This window comes from Aotus nancymaae, unplaced genomic scaffold (assembly GCF_030222135.1).
Source record: "Aotus nancymaae isolate 86718 unplaced genomic scaffold, 86718_ANA_hifiasm-v0.15.2.pri h1tg000020l, whole genome shotgun sequence".
Lineage (NCBI taxonomy): Eukaryota > Metazoa > Chordata > Mammalia > Primates > Aotidae > Aotus > Aotus nancymaae.
This window is the reverse complement of record NW_026988432.1, coordinates 34,172,658-34,191,616: the sequence shown is the minus strand read 5'-3', so window position 1 is coordinate 34,191,616 and position 18,959 is coordinate 34,172,658. Positions and strand designations below refer to the sequence as shown.

The following is an 18,959-nucleotide window of genomic DNA, read 5'->3' as shown; positions in this document are numbered from 1 at the left end:
CAAAATAAATCACAATTAGAGCATCAAATTCTCATTCTTAATCAGGTGACTGGCCAGAAGTCAGTTTACCTAAAAGTTGAACCAAAAATTTTATATTCTGTATTCCTCACAAAAACTATTTTGGTTTTATTTGTTTGTTTGTTTGTTTGTTTCTTTATTTTTGAGGCAGAGTTTTGGTCTGTCGCCCAGGCTGGAGTGCAGGGGTGCTATTCTCCTGCCTCAGCCTCTCCAGTAGCTGGGATTACAGGTGTGCACCATGACACATTGCTGATTTTTGTATTTTTTAAATAGAGACTGGATTTCACTATGTTGGCCAGGCTAGTCTCAAACTCCTGACCTCGTGATCCACCTGCCTCAGCCTCCCAAAATGCTGAGATTACAGGTGTGAGCCATCACTCCTAGCCCATAATCACAATTTAAATAGATACAATTTAGTGAGTTGTATAAGATTTTACTGGATTTGCTCATTATAAGCTCTGTTCGGCCTCACTTTCACTTTTTGGGATTTTTTTAGAGACATGGTCTCAATCTGTTGCCCAAGTTGGAGTGCAGTGTGGCTCAGTTAAAGCTCACTGTAGTCTAAAACTCCTGGGCTCAAGTGATCCTCTAACTTCAGCCTCCCTAGTAGCTGGGACTACAGGCTTGAACCACCAACATTGGCTATCATTTTTACTTTTTCTAAACATGCAAAGTAAATCACAAAATAGCAACTTATTTCATTTTAACTAGACTTTTTTTCCTGGTTTTTGTTTTTATTTGCCTACACTTTCCTTTTGTGTGCACTCATCAGTAGAACGTTCTGAATCACAGGGAACACATCTTCAACCATCTGTACATTATTTAACAATAATCGAAGTGTTTTATCTTCTTTATTTACTTGAACTAATGCCACCCCCATTTTCACCACCAACCCCATTCTTTTATTTTATAAAATGAAAGCAATTAGACAGATATTCCTGCATGCTATTGAAAATTGTGTGGCAACAAAGCTAAGACAAAGAGAGTAGAAATAGGTAATTCCCAATTATGCAATCATGGAAGGTTTTATAGAGAAATAACATTTGAGTGAAGATATGAACCATAAATAAAATTTAGAAGGGTAGAAGGGGCAGGTAGAAAACCTTGGATATGCAGATACAGGCTTAATCCAAAGCATGTAGTTGGGATAGAAAAAACACATGGTTTTTAGTTAGTAGTATTTATGTTAAGGCTATAAAATTATGTCCACATTAATACTCATGAATTTCCAAAAATTATTTCACTGGTTTAACACCATAGATTCTAGATAATTAGAATCTGTAAATTTAAATCTAGAATTTAAGCTAATTCTAGATTAAAAGTTGAGTGCTATCTATTTAATTGAATACTTGATGCATTATCATCATTATAAAAAATGTAACCACATGAACTGAAACCAAGTGGTAAGTCTGGGTTACAAAGTGCCCATCCAGAATGATCTAGAATATGCTTACAATGATTTATAATTGGCTATTTAATTCACAAAATTCACAAAGAAAATCCATAGGGAAATTTCATACTCGGATAGCAAGGGTCTGTAAACCTCCATTTAAGAAGTACTGTGTCCTAGGCAATTGTACACCATTAGAGTTTAAAAGTACATATCAAATTGGTACTCACAGAAGAAATATTCCAGAGGATTTCATCTTAAGACACAATTGGGAGCATTTGAAATAACATATTCATTAACTTCGTCTATCAACTAGCATATAGATAAGGCCTTAGGATTCACCTAGGTGTCAGGTGTTAGAGAGACAAAGATAAACAGATGGTTGTGTCATAAAGAAGCTCATGGTTTAGTTAGAACAAAGTCCATTTGACATACAAGAACAATAAAATATGGAGATTCAATGGCAGAGAAATTGACAAGGAAATGCTATTTAACCTAACTTAGAGGTCAGAGAAGATTGGCTAGGCTAAGTATTAAGCAATGCACACAAACTGTATTTAAGCATGTGTTTCGACATGTGAGTAGAAATGAGGTAGAGCATTTAAAGAAGAAAGGACATATAAATCAATGTTCCTAAGTGAAAAATTGGAAGCAGGCATTGAAAATGTAGACAGCAACTAGATCCCTGTGATTGTAGTAAATTAATGTTAAGGAGTTGACTTTGTCTTTAGGCCATAGTGAGTTTTAGGATCCTGGGAGGCAAGACATGACAGTTGACTTGGCATTTCAGTAAGATAACTATAAGGAGAAGAAAAGCAAAGAGGAAAGACAGAAGACTAGTGTAACCTTACTCAAAGTAATGATGGGTTTCTGGGATACAACATGGGTGATAGAGATGAGTAACTGAAGGATAGAAATCGTATTCAAAAGGTAAAACCAGTAGGACATCACATACACAAAGGAGTGACTAAAAGGAGAAAATTAAGCAACAGCTAATTTTCCATCTTATTGGATATATGCAAATTGAAAACAAGAATATTGACTAAAAGAGTCAAACTCTGTAAAATATTTGAAGAGATTTATTCTGAGCCCACTATGAGTGACCATGCACATGACACAGCCCAATATAAGTGACCAAGTGCATGACATTGCCCTTTGGAAACCTGAGAACATGTTCTCAAGATAGTCAGGGCACAGCCTAGCTTTATACATTCTGAGGAGACATGAGACATCAATCAAATTCATGTAAGATACACATGGGTTCATTGCAGAAAGATGGAATGGCTCAAAGCAGGTGCTTCTTGGTTATAGGTGTATTTTAAAAGTTTTCTGATTGGTAATTAGTTGAGAGAGTTATTATCAATAGAAAGGAATGTCTGGGTTATGATAAGGGGTTGAGGGACCAAAGTTTTATTATGAAAATGAAGCCTCCAGGTAGCACACTTCAGATAGAATAGATTGTAAATGTTCCTTATCAGACCTAAGGTCTATGTTACTGTTAAATGCTGATCAGCTGTTCCTGAATTCCAAAAGGGAGGAAGGCATAATGAGGCATGTCTGACCCCCTCTTACTCTCATGACCTGAACCAATCTTTCAGGTTAACTTTGGGGTGCCCCTAGCTGAGAGGAGAAAGTTCATTCAGATAGTTGGAAAGGAGGGGGCTTAGAATTTTGATATGCAAGATTATACTGAGAAGAGAAAATAATTAAGAAACTAAATGATGGGTTTAGTTTTTGACATGTTGATTGTGTAAGGCCTGTGAGCTATCCAAGGCTCTAATGGAAGACACAATACAAATTTGAAATTTGGGCAAACGCTGTGACTTGGAAATAAAATTGTAAGATTCAACAACTTAGTACTTGACCAATCTAATGAGGATGCATAAGATAGCTACTATTTATTGAGTAATTACAGGAGGCTGGATTCTCTCCAGAGTTCTTTAAATGAATTATCTCATTTAAGACTCACAATGAATCTATGGAATAAGTACAGACAAGTAAACTGAAGCCCAAGATCACACAGGTAGTTAGGGTTAGAGCTCAGACTCAAGTTCAGGAAAGCTAACCTCAAGGGATTTGCTCATAATGACTAGGCTAACCAACTGAAACATTTGGATTCTCTGAGAGAGTGCATAATGAGAGGAGCTTTGGGCAATAGCAGAACCCTGGAGAACAGCAGCAATTTTACATTTTATATTTATTATTTTATTGGAAAATGAGCCTATGAAGGAGCTAGAAATAAGAGAGACCCACAGCAAACCACGAGATCAGGAGTTCGAAACCAGCCTGGCCAACGTGGGAAAACCCCGTTTCTACTAAAAATACAAAAATTAGCTGGATGTGGTGGTGCGCACCTGTTGTCTCAGCTACTCAGGAGGCTGAGGCAGAAGAATCGCTTGAACCTGGGAGGTGGACATTGCAGTGAGCCAAGATCTTGCCACTGTACTCCAGCCTCACAATAGAGTAAGAGTCCATCTCAAATAAATAAATAATAAAAATAAAACAAAGATAATATCAATTCTTGCAAAATATAGTAGTTAAGAAAATTTATCCTTTACCACAAACCCTTGTAGCAGAGTACATCTCCCTGTGATTTTTTCTTCATTGCTTTTTTGTTATCTTATATATAAACAACATTTTACCTAAGGTGGGTGTGTTCCTCCTCTTACTATTGGGAACACCCTACTCTGTCTATGGAGTAGCTATTCTTTCACCACTTTATTTTCTTAATAACCTTGCTTTCACTTTGCACTGTGGACTTGCCCTGAATTCTTTCTTGCGTGAGATTCAAGAGCCCTCTCTTGGGGTCTAGATTGGGACCCCTTTCCTGTAACACTCTGAATTGCTCTAAATAATTCTCTGTGTTATCTCTGTTAATTTGGAAATACAATGTTATCATCATCTCTCTAATTCCATCTAGACTTGGCTTGTCTCTATCACGTAACCAATCTCCTTGTTTTTGTCTTTGCCCACCTACTGTCTATGCTTCATGCAGAAACTAGAGTGACATACTGAAAATATTAATCTAATCCTGTTAAATCCTTGCTCAGAATTTTCTGATGGCTTCTTATGACACTTAATATAAAATCTGAAATCCTTTCCAAAGGCCTACACACACTTCTGGGTTTGGTCCCTGCTCTATTTGTGACCTTTTAACTTAATGATGTCCCTTTCTGGAGTATTCTTTCACAAAGTATTCACCAAGCTTTTTCCTCTCATTTCCTTCAGTTCTCAGCAGAGATGCCACTTTGTCAGATAATATATCCTTGAGAACAATAGGATAATAACTTTCTAACCACTTTCTACTCCTCTTGTTGTGGCTTATTTTTGTCTCATTACTTCTCATTATCATTATATTATATTGGATCATATTGTAATATACATCTGTAAGTTCTCTAAGTTCCTGCAGCTAGAAAAGAGCCTTGCACTGAGGACTGCTCAAATATATATGCCCAATGAATGGGCAAAGGAAGGAAAGTATGTCTATGGCAATGCTACATATTGCTAGGAAAATAATGGTGGGGGACTTGTTGCTTTAGAATTTTTATTCAACTGGAAAATGATTTTTCATGTCTCTATTTAAGAATGATATCACCATCCTGTCAAATAGACAATATGGGTTTGAGGAATTGGTAATCAATAGATTACGATCACTTCACCAGAAACTGAAATCTTAAGAATGCAAAGGAAAGCTATAATCACAATTTCTCTTTCTTCACTTCTACTTTTAGAAATAGTTCAGGAGACAAAAACTATGGTTATCTTCTAATTTCTTCATTTATATTAATGGAGAGATATAATGGAGAATGTGGTAATAAGGGGAAAGATGTCAATTTAACTCAGTAAAACTACAGTGAGTCCCTGTGTGCCAAAGACTATGCTGGCTACAAACAGCAAAGTGCCGTTTAAAAGAAAGAAATATGATGAGTTAAGAATCACATTTGTTCTCAGGTCACACAGGTATATTTTTAACAAGAGCGAATGCAGCAGGGGAAAAGGGAAGCAGCTTTTATTGATCTTGTTATTTATATGAAAACATGATTTGCCTGTTTACCACAGTGTTCATTAAGTGCATCAGCTATTATGTAGTGAATTTCTCCAACACAATGAATATATTCAGCTGAAAATTACCAGAGCAACCATTTCATAGAATGATAATGCCTGTGAGAAATACAGCAGTAATCCAGTCAGTTAAATGTCTGCCCATAGATTTGGGTATTGCTATAACAGTCCACATGCTTTCTGCAATTACAAGCCAGCTCCATATTTATTAGTTTATTTTCTGTATACAGCCAGTTTTATCATCCCTTAGACCTTGTAAAAAAGCTGGTAATTAACCTTTTCTTGTTACACTTGTATAAAATGTGACTGAAACAACTTAATATAGGAAAAAAAAAAGAATATTGGCTTTTCCTGGTGTTTTCATGGCTTCAAAGTGAAATGTGTATTTTTACCAAAACTTTTCTAGGTTCCTCCATCTGAGCGATATAAACCTTGCAGACTATTCTGTTGCATCTATAAGCAAGGGAAATTTTTAATTGTGAGATTTTATTTAGTGGTTCAGTTTCTCTGAAATTTGGAAATAAATATCTTTTAAAAGTCCTGAATATTCTCCCTTTTCAAAACCATCTTAGTGTCAGCCTTAAGTTTTATGATCACTCTGAATTGTTTGAATCCGATGCTTTTATTTCAACTCTAACCCGTATATATCAAAATATATGCAGCAACATCTCAGGTTCTCAACTGGTGGTGGGGGTTGGGGGGGCTGGCTGTGAATTTGAATGGGACCAAAAGAACATCTTTATTTCTAACTTAACAGTTGGGGGATATCCTTTCAAAACAAGTCTCTGGTTGATGGTATTTTCTTCCATTGTTAATATATTGACCCTACTGGAGTACCATTAGCAGTATCCATGGCTTTGTTACCAGTACACGTAAGTGCTTATCTCCAGATTGTACAGATATCTCAAGATGCTGCTAATAATTATTAATACTTTAAAATTACAGTAGTTATTTCTCTTCTGATAGATCTTATCCATGTGTGCTTAAGGAATCACTTACATTACTGTATTACATTTATTAATACTATAACAAATTATTTTAATTCAGTTTGTTTTCTTTAATTCTACCTCCTTTATTTTGTGTTTAAAAGCATTATTAAGAGGAGACTTTCTGTAGATTTCATGACTCTCAAAGGTGTCTATGACTCCAAACCTGACAGGTGAACTGGAAGCATGTTATACCTTTTTTTGTTCACTTATTCGTCTTCTGAATCATGCTATTAACAAAAGAATTATCAGTTTTCAGATAATTTATTCATGCCTGTAGATCCTGCAGATACGCTATTTTTTTTTTTTTAAATGGAGTCTCACTATGTCACCAAGGCTAGAGTGCAGTGGTGTGATCTCTCCTCACCGCAACCTTGCAACCTCCACCTCCTGTTGCAAGCGATTCTCCTGCCTCAGCCTCCTAAGTAGCTGGGATTACAGGTGCATGCCACCATGCCAGCTAATATTTGTATTTTTAATAGATATGGGATTTCACCATGTTGGCCAGGCTGGTCTCAAACTCCTGACCTCAGGTGATCCACCTGCCTCAGCCTCCCAAAGTTCTGGGATTACAGGCGTGAACCACTGCACCTGGCCCTAATTTGTGGTATTTTTGTTCCTGAGCAGTTCATCGAGAGAATTCCAGAATTGGGATCTCCCTTATAAGCCTTTTTCCAAATCAATTTGCTTACGACACTGTTGACAGAGTTAATAATCAAACAGTCATTTAGGGCTAAGAGTTCTTTTTAGCTTTTTATGACTACATAAAATTGTAAAAAGAAAACAAGACATTACTCTTGGAGATAAATGAGAAGAAATCCTTCAAGTCTTTAGGAAATTACACCTGTAATGTTTCTGTGAAAAACAAAACAGTCAATTAGCAAGCTAGTCATCAACTAAGTAGCCGGGATGGATTGCTGGTCTAGTTCTTGCTCAGAGGAATTTAGGGTTTGTTTTTTTCTTTCCCCATGCCGTTTTCTTCCACAAATCTTTGCCTTACCAGCTCTGCTCTGCATTTCATCTGCCTGTTCTGAATCTCATTTTCTCAGGCTTTTTGTAACTTCCAATATCTTGCAAGGTGGTAACTAATTAATCTCTTACTGGAATTGACACTAAAGGAAAAACAAAGACACAAGAAAATTTCCTCACATTCTGTTTCTTTGTTATTTAACACTTAACACTCACTAGGTGTGGGATGCTGTCGGGGAAAAGGAGAATAAAGCATAATTCTCCACCTCAAGCTGTCTTATACATTCTACCTCCCTCTTTTCTCTGAATCATGCTCCCTGTATACCCTTTTGGTGTTTCTCAACAGATGCCATGTGTCTGAATTTAAAAAATGACCTTAGGGTGAATTGATATTTCTAACTAGAAATGTGACAATAACTTAATATTTAGGGTGTAGAACTCTTCGGGGGCCAACGTCCAGCTTTCTAAAAAGTGGAAGAGCTGCATCATAGGGAAAAGTTAATGTTTCCACCCCCCATCTTCTTAGTCAGATGACAGCTATCATCTCATTGGTTAGCATGAGATCAGTCCTCATTGATCCTCTGAAGGTTACTCCACTTGTTTGCTTATTTTTGTTGTTCGTTTTATTCTGACAGTTTTTAGAACTCACTGTGCCACTTTGTGAAAGGATACTATCAAATGCTAGAGTGCTAGAGTTTTGACTTCCGCTGCTCGGTTCTGTTCTTTTTATCACAACATAATAGCAGAAAATGTCAAAGAAGTTTAATGTTGCCAATATCGGTTTCCTTTGGATGTATCTGGTGTGGCACTTAAAGGCATGATGTCATTCTTTCTTTGTGATGCTAGCATCAAACACACATTTACATGTAAATTATTACTGATCTCTACTATCCACTGTCTTCATATAACTAAGCCCCTCCTCCAAAGATAATCCTGCCTGATTATCTAAGCCTAAACTAAAACGGTCTTCTTTAAACATGGATTCACTTTTGCAGATATCTTCATATGTGAACTGAGCTAGAGGTGGATGTAGATACAAAGATGAAATCAAATATGGACCGTGCCATCCAGGAATGGCAATTAGGAACTCTCCCCTTCAGCAATCCAGGCTGGTGGAGGGGAAATACCTAGTTTCCACTAACCATAACACACAAGAGTGCTCTAATGGCATTTAAAGAAATTTGCTGTGCATAAGTAATTTGAAATAAGAATTAATTTGTGGGTTCCAGTAATGTCTCATGGAAGAGGTAGCAGTTTAAAGAGTGTGAAAGCATGGAAGAGAATTTGATAGGCAGAGATAAATGAAAGGAAATGTTGTTATTAATGACATAGAGGGAGGAACACGTGGATTGAGTCACCTGGTGTGCCTGGACCATAGTGTATGTGAGGGAAGGTTAATAAATGGGTAGTTTTACAAAACAAAATTAGACTGCTTCAGAAACCAGGACTTTTTTTTTTTTTTTGAGATAGAGTTTCTCTCTTTTTACCCAGGGTGGAGTGCAATGGCGTGATCTTGGCTCACCACAACCTCCTTGGTTCAAGCAATTCTCCTGCCTCAGCCTCCCGAATAGCTGGGACTACAGGCGTGCGCCACCATGCCCAGCTACTTTTTGTATTTTTAGTAGAGACGGGGTTTCACTATGTTGACCAGGATGGTCTTGATCTCTTGACCTCATGATCCACCCTCCTCAGCCTCCCAAAGTGAGGCCTTTTTTTTAAATACACAATTGCAGATGGTATTACTAAATAGCCTTTTGCTATTTAGAAGCAGCATTAAAAATAGTGGCAGTAATTAGAGAGTAGAGATCAACTAAAATGAACTCATTTAATATTTAAGTAAAAATATTTCAATGAAACCACGCAGCAATTAACACACTTAAATCTCTTAACGTCTTTCTCTATATATCTTCAGATTTTTCTTTGCATATGTTTGTAGGCATACATTTGTGTGTTTATACATACATGTATGTATTTTTAAGCAAACGAGATTACACTCTACATATCATTTTGTAACTTACTTTTTTCCACTAATAAATCTCATCTTGCTACTTCAGTAAATGTTTATATTATATAAAATTCCTGCTATGTTCAAAGTTCCCCAATGAGTCCCCAATTTTTCTGCATACCTAATTTACCTAAACTGGGATTTCATTCAAAACTGTGCATTACCCCTTATTCTTTTGTGCTTTATGACTCTTTTTAAGATACCTGTACATGTATGTTCATTGCAACACTATTCACAATAGTAATGACATGGAATCAACCCAAATGCCCATCAGTGATAGACTGGATAAAGAAAATGTGGTAAATATACACTGTGGAATACTATGCAGCCATACAAGGGAATGAGATCATGTCCCTTGCAGGGACATGGATGGAACTGGAAGCCATTATTTTCAGCAAACTACCGCAGGAGCAGAAAACCAAATATCACATGTTCTTGCCTTTAAGCAGGAGATGAACAATGAGAACGCATGGATGCAGGGAGGGGAAAAACACACGCTGGGGCCTATTGTGGGAGCACACTGGGAGGCAGAACATCAGGAAAAATAGCTAATGCATGCTGGGCTTAATACCTAGGTGATGGGTTGATAGGTGCAGCAAACCACCATGGCACACATTTACCTATGTGACAAACCTGCATTTCCTGTACATGTACCCAAGAACTTGAAATAAAATAAAATAAAAATTTAGAAAGACTCTTTTAAAAACAGTACTAAGATGTGTCTTAAATTATTTATTATTCTTAGTTGTTAAGTTCAATTATATCCTGCTTTTGTTTTATGCTTGCCAAATAAGAATACTTATATTCCCTGCTATATTTAATGTTTAAGTCAGTAACTCTTCTTTTTTTTATTTCTAACATGGGCGCCATTAGCAATAAAAATGATTTTTTTTTTCATGTTGATCTATATATGATACAAGCAAAACAAAACTAGTTTTCCCTTTCATGAAGTGGCATGAACAGAGGTTATGGTGAAAAATGTTTGTAGGCATTTTCTTTTCTGTGTGTCCATGATTAACTTCCTTGATAAGAAATTGACTCCTTTGTAAATCTTAATGTTTAATTAGCTTAGAAACTGTGAGAGGCTTAGATATAACCAGCCCTGAGATACTCAATGCATATATACATATCTTTTGCTTTATAAAGAATGACTTTTTATAGAAAAAATGAATCCTGTCTTAAAACACAAAATTGAAAGTATGAAGTTCCTGTAAATTTTTCTTAAATATAACTGCTTGTTTCTGAGTCTAAATATGCATGCATATTATTTTTAGTATCATTTAATTATAGTTGGAATTGTGATTGCAACCACCTTTTCAGTTTGCTGCCATTTTGCCTTTTGCCACAGAGTTTCATTCTGGCTCCCCCTCTTTTTGTCTAACAACTCTGTCAGTCTCATCAGATGAGCAGAAATGCCCTTGCTTTTCTCAAGCTACACTAGACGAAAAGAGGAGAAAAAATGGACTTTTTGAAGATGATTGAATTTTGTATGAATCCAAAGCTCATTTCCTTTTTGGCTTTAGTGAATAAAAGGATATTTGCAAGATCCTGCAATACTAGCTATCATTTTTTATCATTTTAGCATGGGGAGCGATTTCAATAGAAACAAGCTGAGATGAAGGACAATTAAGCATAGGCCTGGCTTTAGAGTGCTGTTGGCATTGCTAGACAGGTCCATTTTTGTGATAATATCTAAGTTCTATTCAATTTCCTCCACTTTATACCGTGGTACTTACAGCTTCACATTATTCTGATCGTGAGAATATATTATTTCTTTCTTGTAGAAAACTTAATGTATACTGAAACCTGGGTATACAGAATGGTGACAGAAAGAGGACCATCCCCAGAATGTGTTGACTGATTTCTGCAGTTCATTAAGTGCTTAGGAGATGTTTGTCTACTTAAAGCTGCATAACTATAGTATTCTTTCCATAAAATTGATCATTTTTTCTCTAAATAATTTTTTATTGAGCATCTACTAAATGTCAAGCTTAGGATACAGCAGCAATTAACAGGAAAGAAAAGCAAAAAGAAAAAGAAAAACAAAACACCTTACCTTACGTAGTTTACGTTCTAACAAGGTGTTTGTTGTGTTGTGAAGGAAGAGGAGTATGGGATTACCAGAAAAGAAAAAAAAAGGTATAATATGAAATATACTGAATTTTGGTAAATGCTAAAGTGATACCTAAAAAATGTGTAAGGGTTGAGGGTGGGAAGTTGCCAGGATGGTGTAATAAAGATGGTAACGTTTCACTGAGGTCCATATATATCTCTAGTAACATCACTTTCTAGCTCACGATACTGAAGAAGGCAAAGAAGACTCATGTTACCGGAATGAACTGGGCATGAGTTAAATCCTAAGAGATCTTCAGAATTTTGTTGTTTCATCCCAAGATAGCAATGGCAAAGACTGTGTTGTTTCTTTTTAATAGGCTCAAACACAAGATTCATTTGAGTCCAATAGAACCTATAATTTCTGTTTCTTTACAAACACTGTCAGAACAATCATAGGTATATAGTGCCAGGAAATAGAAAAGATGCCTGAATGCTTTCTATATGTAGGTATTGAGAAGGCAAAATTTTGCTTGTGCATGTAAGGTTGTTTATTACAGAATCTTATTAAAAAACCAGTCTATTGGGTAGTTATAAAATCTCATTCAAACTCCCAATTGGGGCAAAACTTTCTTCTTGTATCACTGAAGACATGGCCAAAGTGCTCTCTTCTTGAACATTTTTCTCTGTGGCATTTTGTTGTTTGGTAACTTCTATTCCAAGGAAAAACTTCTTCATGTTGAGTTTAAGTCTGGACGTTTGCAACTTGAAATCTTATCTGTTTTTATCACTATTACATTCTTAGTGAGAATCCTGTAACACCAGGAGGCTCCAGTTCTTGTCCAGGATTAAGCACTAACTGGATTTATGGCTGTGATGATTCATGTAACATCTTTTGAATTCAAATTGTAACATGAGCAATGTAGCAAACACTTTTATAACTGACAACCCATCACTTATCCAACAGCTATTGTGCCCACCACCTGTCACCATATCTATTTCTATAGCCTGAACAAAGTCTATGTGCATTTACGCATGTATTCTTTATTAGATGGTATTAGAGATTTAAAAAATAGTGTCTAGAGCAGGTAGTATGTAGCACTTTTTTAGGACATTGTTTTTTTTTAATGTATTATGCTTCTGTTTTCTGTGTAAGGTGAGGCAAAATTACCTAGATGCTTACTTCTCTTCAGCTAATTCAGGTTAATATTGTCATAAAATTCTCAAATTTAGCAAAACATTCATATTTTGCTAACAGACATGGCTCGCTTCCTCCAAAGACATTCTCTTTTGAAAGGGATGCTAAAGAAAGAGTCTTCCTACGACCTGGCTCAATTTCACAGTAAACCCCAGATATTGCATACCATCGACAGCTAAGTGTTCTGCTTTTTATTACTGTGAGTAATGATATGGTCAATGTTTAATTTTCTAATTTTAAACTCCCTGACTGAGATTTCAAACCTCTCAATACTCTTGCACCTGACAATTCCTCTAACCACATCTCCATTCTCTCCAAAGGTTAAGCCTGTCCCTACTCTAACCTCTCTATGCCCCTTCCAGGTGCATGCTTGCCACTGTACTTTTGTCCAAGCCTGGAGGGAAGGATCTACTTCATTCCTTCCAGCTAGTCTTCCTTCTAGGTTTAGCTAAATTCCCACCTTTACAAGAAAGCTTTTCCTTATAATTGCCACGTGTATAAATCTATACAACCTCTGAATTTCAAAATATCTAGAATCTATTTTTATGGATATATTCAACACCTCCAAATAATCTATAAGTTCCTTAAGCCTCATTGATCCTTGCATTGTGCACCTGCTAAACATCACTGGCTCTGTGCACTACCCAGCATACTTTACATTTCTCCTGGAGCCCACAGAGAAAAGAACAAGGTGCAGACAAACCAGGGAGAAGGCTAAGCAGAATCCCAGACTCCTGCTCCCCAAGATGTTTTGGCCTCAGATATGGAGCTTTGGACCCAGGAGAGTTAAAGGCATTGTCTCAGATTATCTTTCTTAATATTCTTCTGATTTGTTTCTCTCTGACTGTGGTCTTTTCATCTCAGCTGCATCAATCTTCTGTCCAAGGGCATCTACAGAGTCCAGAGGGCTAGTATACATCCCAGAGGAGCAGGAAAAAGAGCAGGGACACTGTAAAAGATGTGCCCTGGTTGGACTGCAGGATCCACACCGTAATTAAATATAATTCCAGTGATAGAGCAGGGCCCTGTCAGATAAATCACATTCTGTTTGAATACTTAACACTTTTTTCTTGGGCAAACATCAAAGATAATTTGTTTCATTTAAAAAGAAAACAATTGCAATTGCTTTATAAATATTGTTCCAAGTAGTAGCAACATAATTTATAGGAATACAGAGCCTTACAAATCATCTAATTCAATTTTTAATTTTTCAAGTGAAGAATCAAAACAACCTAAATTCACAAGGGTTTGTAAAACTTATTCATGATCATTCTTTAGCGAAGGCTGGAGCTGAGATTTGTGTGTTTTTTGTTTTTTGATTTTTTTTTTTTTACTAATAAGATTGGAAGTAAAACAAAGATTGAACCAACAAATCAGAAAAAAAAATACTGGATGCATTGTAATGAATATTTCTAATCCATTATGAACATTTTTGTGGCCAAGTGATTGGACATCAAGAAAACATATTTTTTTCTGATATTTTCATGTGTATTAAGACACAACTAATTTATAAGTGAAGAATTTCCAATTTCTCCTATAGGACTGGTGTAATCCCCAGAGATCATCTTTAAGAAGGACTCTGATGACAACTAAAGCTGTCAAAAGGGTTCCTTGGAAAAACTCCAAGTAAGAGAAACCTGACTTATGACAGGTGAACACAAAAGACAATTTTCCTCTTCCATAATTGAAGTCAGTGTCATTTTTCTATTTTATATTTTAAGAGTCAGCAGTATGTCTAAGCAAACTGGAGACATACTACATTAGAAAGTAAATTTGGAGCCTATAATCCTGGTTTCCTCAGACTCACTATTGGTCAGTGAAATTCGTCATAACTAGACTTCTCTCCTACAAAGTAAAGGAAGCCTCGACTTTGAATTTCATATTAGAATATGAAAAAGGCATCTGAGCCTCAGTGTGTTGCTTCAGTCAGTAAAAGTACCTCTGTCACCTACCTGGGTTCTACCATAAAATCTGAAAATCTTACTCACTCATCATATGTATTATTAAGATGTTGGTTCATTTTCATTTTCAAAAAGTAATTAAAGAGAGGGAAATGAGACATTGAGGCCTTAAATTTCACTCAGTATTTACCACATCAGTTCTTACATTTCTTTTTATTTATTGGTGACTAAGACCTCTGGGTTAAATAGACTTTCCGGCCACCAATCTATATTCAGTTCCTATCCTGTGCCAGGATGTTTTCCTCTGTTAAAGAATGTATGAGCATCGTCCAGTTCCTCACATCAACTCATCAACTCTGCAAAGGCAGGCATTTTTTTTCCCATTCTAATGATGAGAAAAACAAGATCAATACAGTTTGTACATGTTCTGCCCCTCAAGATAAAACACACCTGATTAGTGATAGATAAAGGAGTTGAATCTGGGACTTTCTGATTTCTCACACTTTGCTGTCTCCTACTTGATGTTTCTAAATTTAACCATTATGCAACATTTGGATGTTTGATCACATTGACTTAGACAACCAGCTGATGGCAACCTGAAGCTAAATGATCAAAACCCTACCTCCTTACCTCACACCTCTGCTTCTCCCTTCTGCCCCCTTATTGCTTACCTGCTACCTTGTTTTTTTTTTTTTTTTAATACATTTAGGCTTGAAAAATTGGCAGTGACCGTAAACATTTTTTTTTATTTTCCCAAACCCATTATATGCTTATTTCGTTTGATTCTTTCACAAAGCAAGATAAGAAGGGAAATTCTGAAGTCTTCCAATTGAGAATAGAAGAAATCAAATCCCAACGCAGTCGTTCAGTGACTGGCTCAACGTCACTTGCTGTCAGTCACTTGCTCTAAGAACAACTTTTATTCCTGTTGTGTCCTGTATGCTTTCCATAGGGTTCCTTCTTCTTAAGAAGGATGACCATGTAATTTATTATTCAAACCAAAACACTTTTGAGGATGAAAAAGGATTCTGTTTAGAATTACGCAAGGACAACAAGGATATACCAGGATCCTGGGGTAAACCTGAGCAGATGGTCACCTTAGTCTAAATGAACGTAAGTTTCCTTTAAAACAATGAACCTTATTAGCAAATTGCCACGAGTTTTGGTGACAAATGACAGTCTTTGTTATGTAAGAAATTAATCCAGTTTTTCTCAGTCATTAATATAATAATTACACACATAGGTCTACTACTAAAAATACACAAACACTAATAAAAAGGCCTAAAAATATCTTACCCTTTGGATGTTTATACTTATTTATGTTTAAATAATAACACTTAGAAAATAATCATGATGCTGCTTGTATCATAGCACTTTATAATTTACATACTGCTCTTGAGAGCAGCTGTCATTATTTATTATTTTTTAAACTTCATAACAACCATAATGATAATCATCATAATGATGGTTAATATTTGTTAGTAACCATGCATTCTCTCAATCAATCCATCTTCTCAGTAAATTATAGAGTAAATATTATTGTTTCTCTGTATTGAAGAGAAAGAAATTTAGACACAGAGAGGTTTGGTAACTTCATTGTCATGCTGCTAAGTCGGACTTCTGCATAGAGGCCCTTATCGCTATTCATTAGGAGTTCTCCACCCTGAGATAAATGTGTGTGCCTCATCCTTCCTGTTTCTTTCACGGATAAGCAAACTAGGGTATCAAGAGACTGAGTTCCTCCTAGAAGTTTCCTGATTACTAAGAGGGAGAGCTGTAATTAAAACTCAGGTATTTTTATTTCCTGTTTGTTCTGCCCACTTTTATCACACAGTGCTTCATGAATAATAGATTTACTATTAATCAACACAATAGTTTGTTTAATTATGTTCAGAACCTTCAATGTGACTTTCCAAGCCTATATCAATAGCATTCCTTCTCATGCTTTCCAACTTATCTTCTTTCCTTTCTTTCTTCTTACATTTATTTTTCCCATTCTTCTTCCTTCCTTGCTGACTACCAACACCAAACATTCTCTGAGTAACTGATTTATTCTTAGCAGTAGGCTAAGCACAGGTTACTGTAGACAACATAACCTTTTAAAGGTAGTCATAATCTGGTCCTGGGCTTTTTTTGGTTGGTAGGCTATTAATTACTGCTTCGATTTCAGAACTTGTTATTGGTTTATTCAGGGAATCGACCTCTTCCTGGTTTAGTATTGAAAGGGTGTATGTGTCCAGGAATTTAGTAATTTCTTCGAGATTTTCTAGTTTATTTGCATAGAGGCCTTTATAGTATTCTCTGATGGTGGTTTGTATTTCTGTGGGATCAGTGGTGATATCCTTTTTTATCATTTTTTATTGTATCTATTGGATTCAGAGCTGAATTCTACCAGAGGTACAAAGAGGAGCCAGTAACATTCCTTCTGAAACTATTCCAAACAATAGAAAAAGAGGGACTCCTTCCTAACTCATTTTATGAAGCCAGCATCATCCTGATAGCAAAACCTGGCAGGGATATAACAAAAAAAGAAAATTTCAGGCCAATACCATCATTGATGAACATCGATGTGAAAACCCTCAATGACATACTGCAAACCAAATCCGGCAGCACATCAAAAAGCTTATACATCATGATCAAGTTGGCTTCATCCTTGGGATGCAAGGATGGCTCAACCTACATAAATCAATCAATGTAATCCATTACATAAACAGAACCAATGACAAGCATCACATGATTATTTCAATAAATACAGAAAAGACTTTTGCTAAAATTCAACACCCCTTCATGCTAAAAACACTGAAAACACTAGGTATTGATGGAACATATCTCAAAATAATAAGAGCTATTTATGACAAACTGATAGCAATATCATACAGAATGGGCAACAGCTGAAAGCATTCCCTTTGAAAACTGGCACAAGACAAGGATGCCGTCTCTCACCACTCCTATTCAACATAATATTGGATGTTCTGGCCAGGGCAATCAGGCAAGAGAAAGAAATAAAGGGTATACAAATAGAAAGAGAGGAAGTCAAATTTCTCTGTTTGCAGATGACATGATTATATATTTAGAAAACCCCATTTTCTCAGCCCCAAAACTCCTTAAGCTGATAAGCAATTTCAGCAAAGTCTCAGGATACAAATTCAATGTGAAAAAATCACAAGCATTTCTATACACAAATAAAAGACAAACAGAGAGCCAAATCATGAGTGAACTCCCATTTACAATTGCTACAAAGAGAATAAAATATCTAGGAATATAATTTACAAGGAATGTGAAGGACCTCTTCAAGGAGAACTACAAACCACTGCTCAAGGAAATAAGAGGACAGAAACAAATGGAAAAACATTCTATGCTAATGGATAGGAAGAATTAATACTGTGAAAATGACCATACTGCTCAAAGTAATTTACAGATTCAATGCTATTCCCATCAAGCTATCTTTGACTTTCTTCACAGAATTGGAAAAAACTACTTTAAATTTTATATAGATCCAAAAAAGAGCCCACAATCCTAAACAAACAGAACAAAGCTGGAGGCATCATGTTATCTGACTTCAAACTATATTACAAGACTACACTATCAAAACAGATATATAGACCAATGGAACAGAACAGAGGCCTTAGAACTAACACCACACATCTACAACCATCTGATCTTTGACAAACTTGACAAAAACAAGCAATGGGGATAGGATTCCCTATTTAATAAATGGTATTGGGAAAACTTGCTACCTATATGCAGAAAACTGAAATGGAGTCCCTTCCTTACACATTATACAGAAATTAACTCAAGATGCATTAAAGATTTAAACATAAGACCTAAAAACATAAAAACTCTAGAAGAAAACCTATGCAATACAGTTCAGGACATAGGCATGGGCAAAGAGTTCATAATTAAAACACCAAAACCAATTGCAACAGAAGCCAAAATTGACAAATGGGATCTAATAAACTAAAGAGTTTCTTCATAGCAAAAGAAACTGTCATCAGAGCAAACAGGAAACCTACAGAATGGGAAAACCTTTTTGCAATCTATCCATCTGACAAATATCTAATATTCAGAATCTGCAAGGAACTTAAACAAATTTACAAGAAAAGACAAACACACCCCTCAAAAAGTGGATAAATAATATGAACAGTGAACAGACAGTTCTCAAAAGAAGATATTTATGTGGTCAACAAACATATGAAAAAAAGCTCATCATCGCTGGTCATTAGAGAAATGTGAATCAAAACCACAATGAGATACCATCTCATGCCAGTTAGAGTGGTGATCATTAAAAGGTCAGGAAACAACAGATGCTGGTGAGGCTGTGGAGCAATCGGAATGCTTTTACACTGTCAGTGGGAGTGTAAATTAGTTCAACCCTTGT

The 18,959-nt window shown here is 36.0% G+C and overlaps 1 protein-coding gene across 2 annotated transcripts in view; it reads right to left on the bottom strand.

The window, feature by feature from the left end:
- Positions 1–18,959, bottom strand: part of RIT2 (Ras like without CAAX 2) — a 375,399-nt gene that overhangs the window by 329,335 nt on the left and 27,105 nt on the right. The window lies entirely within an intron of this gene.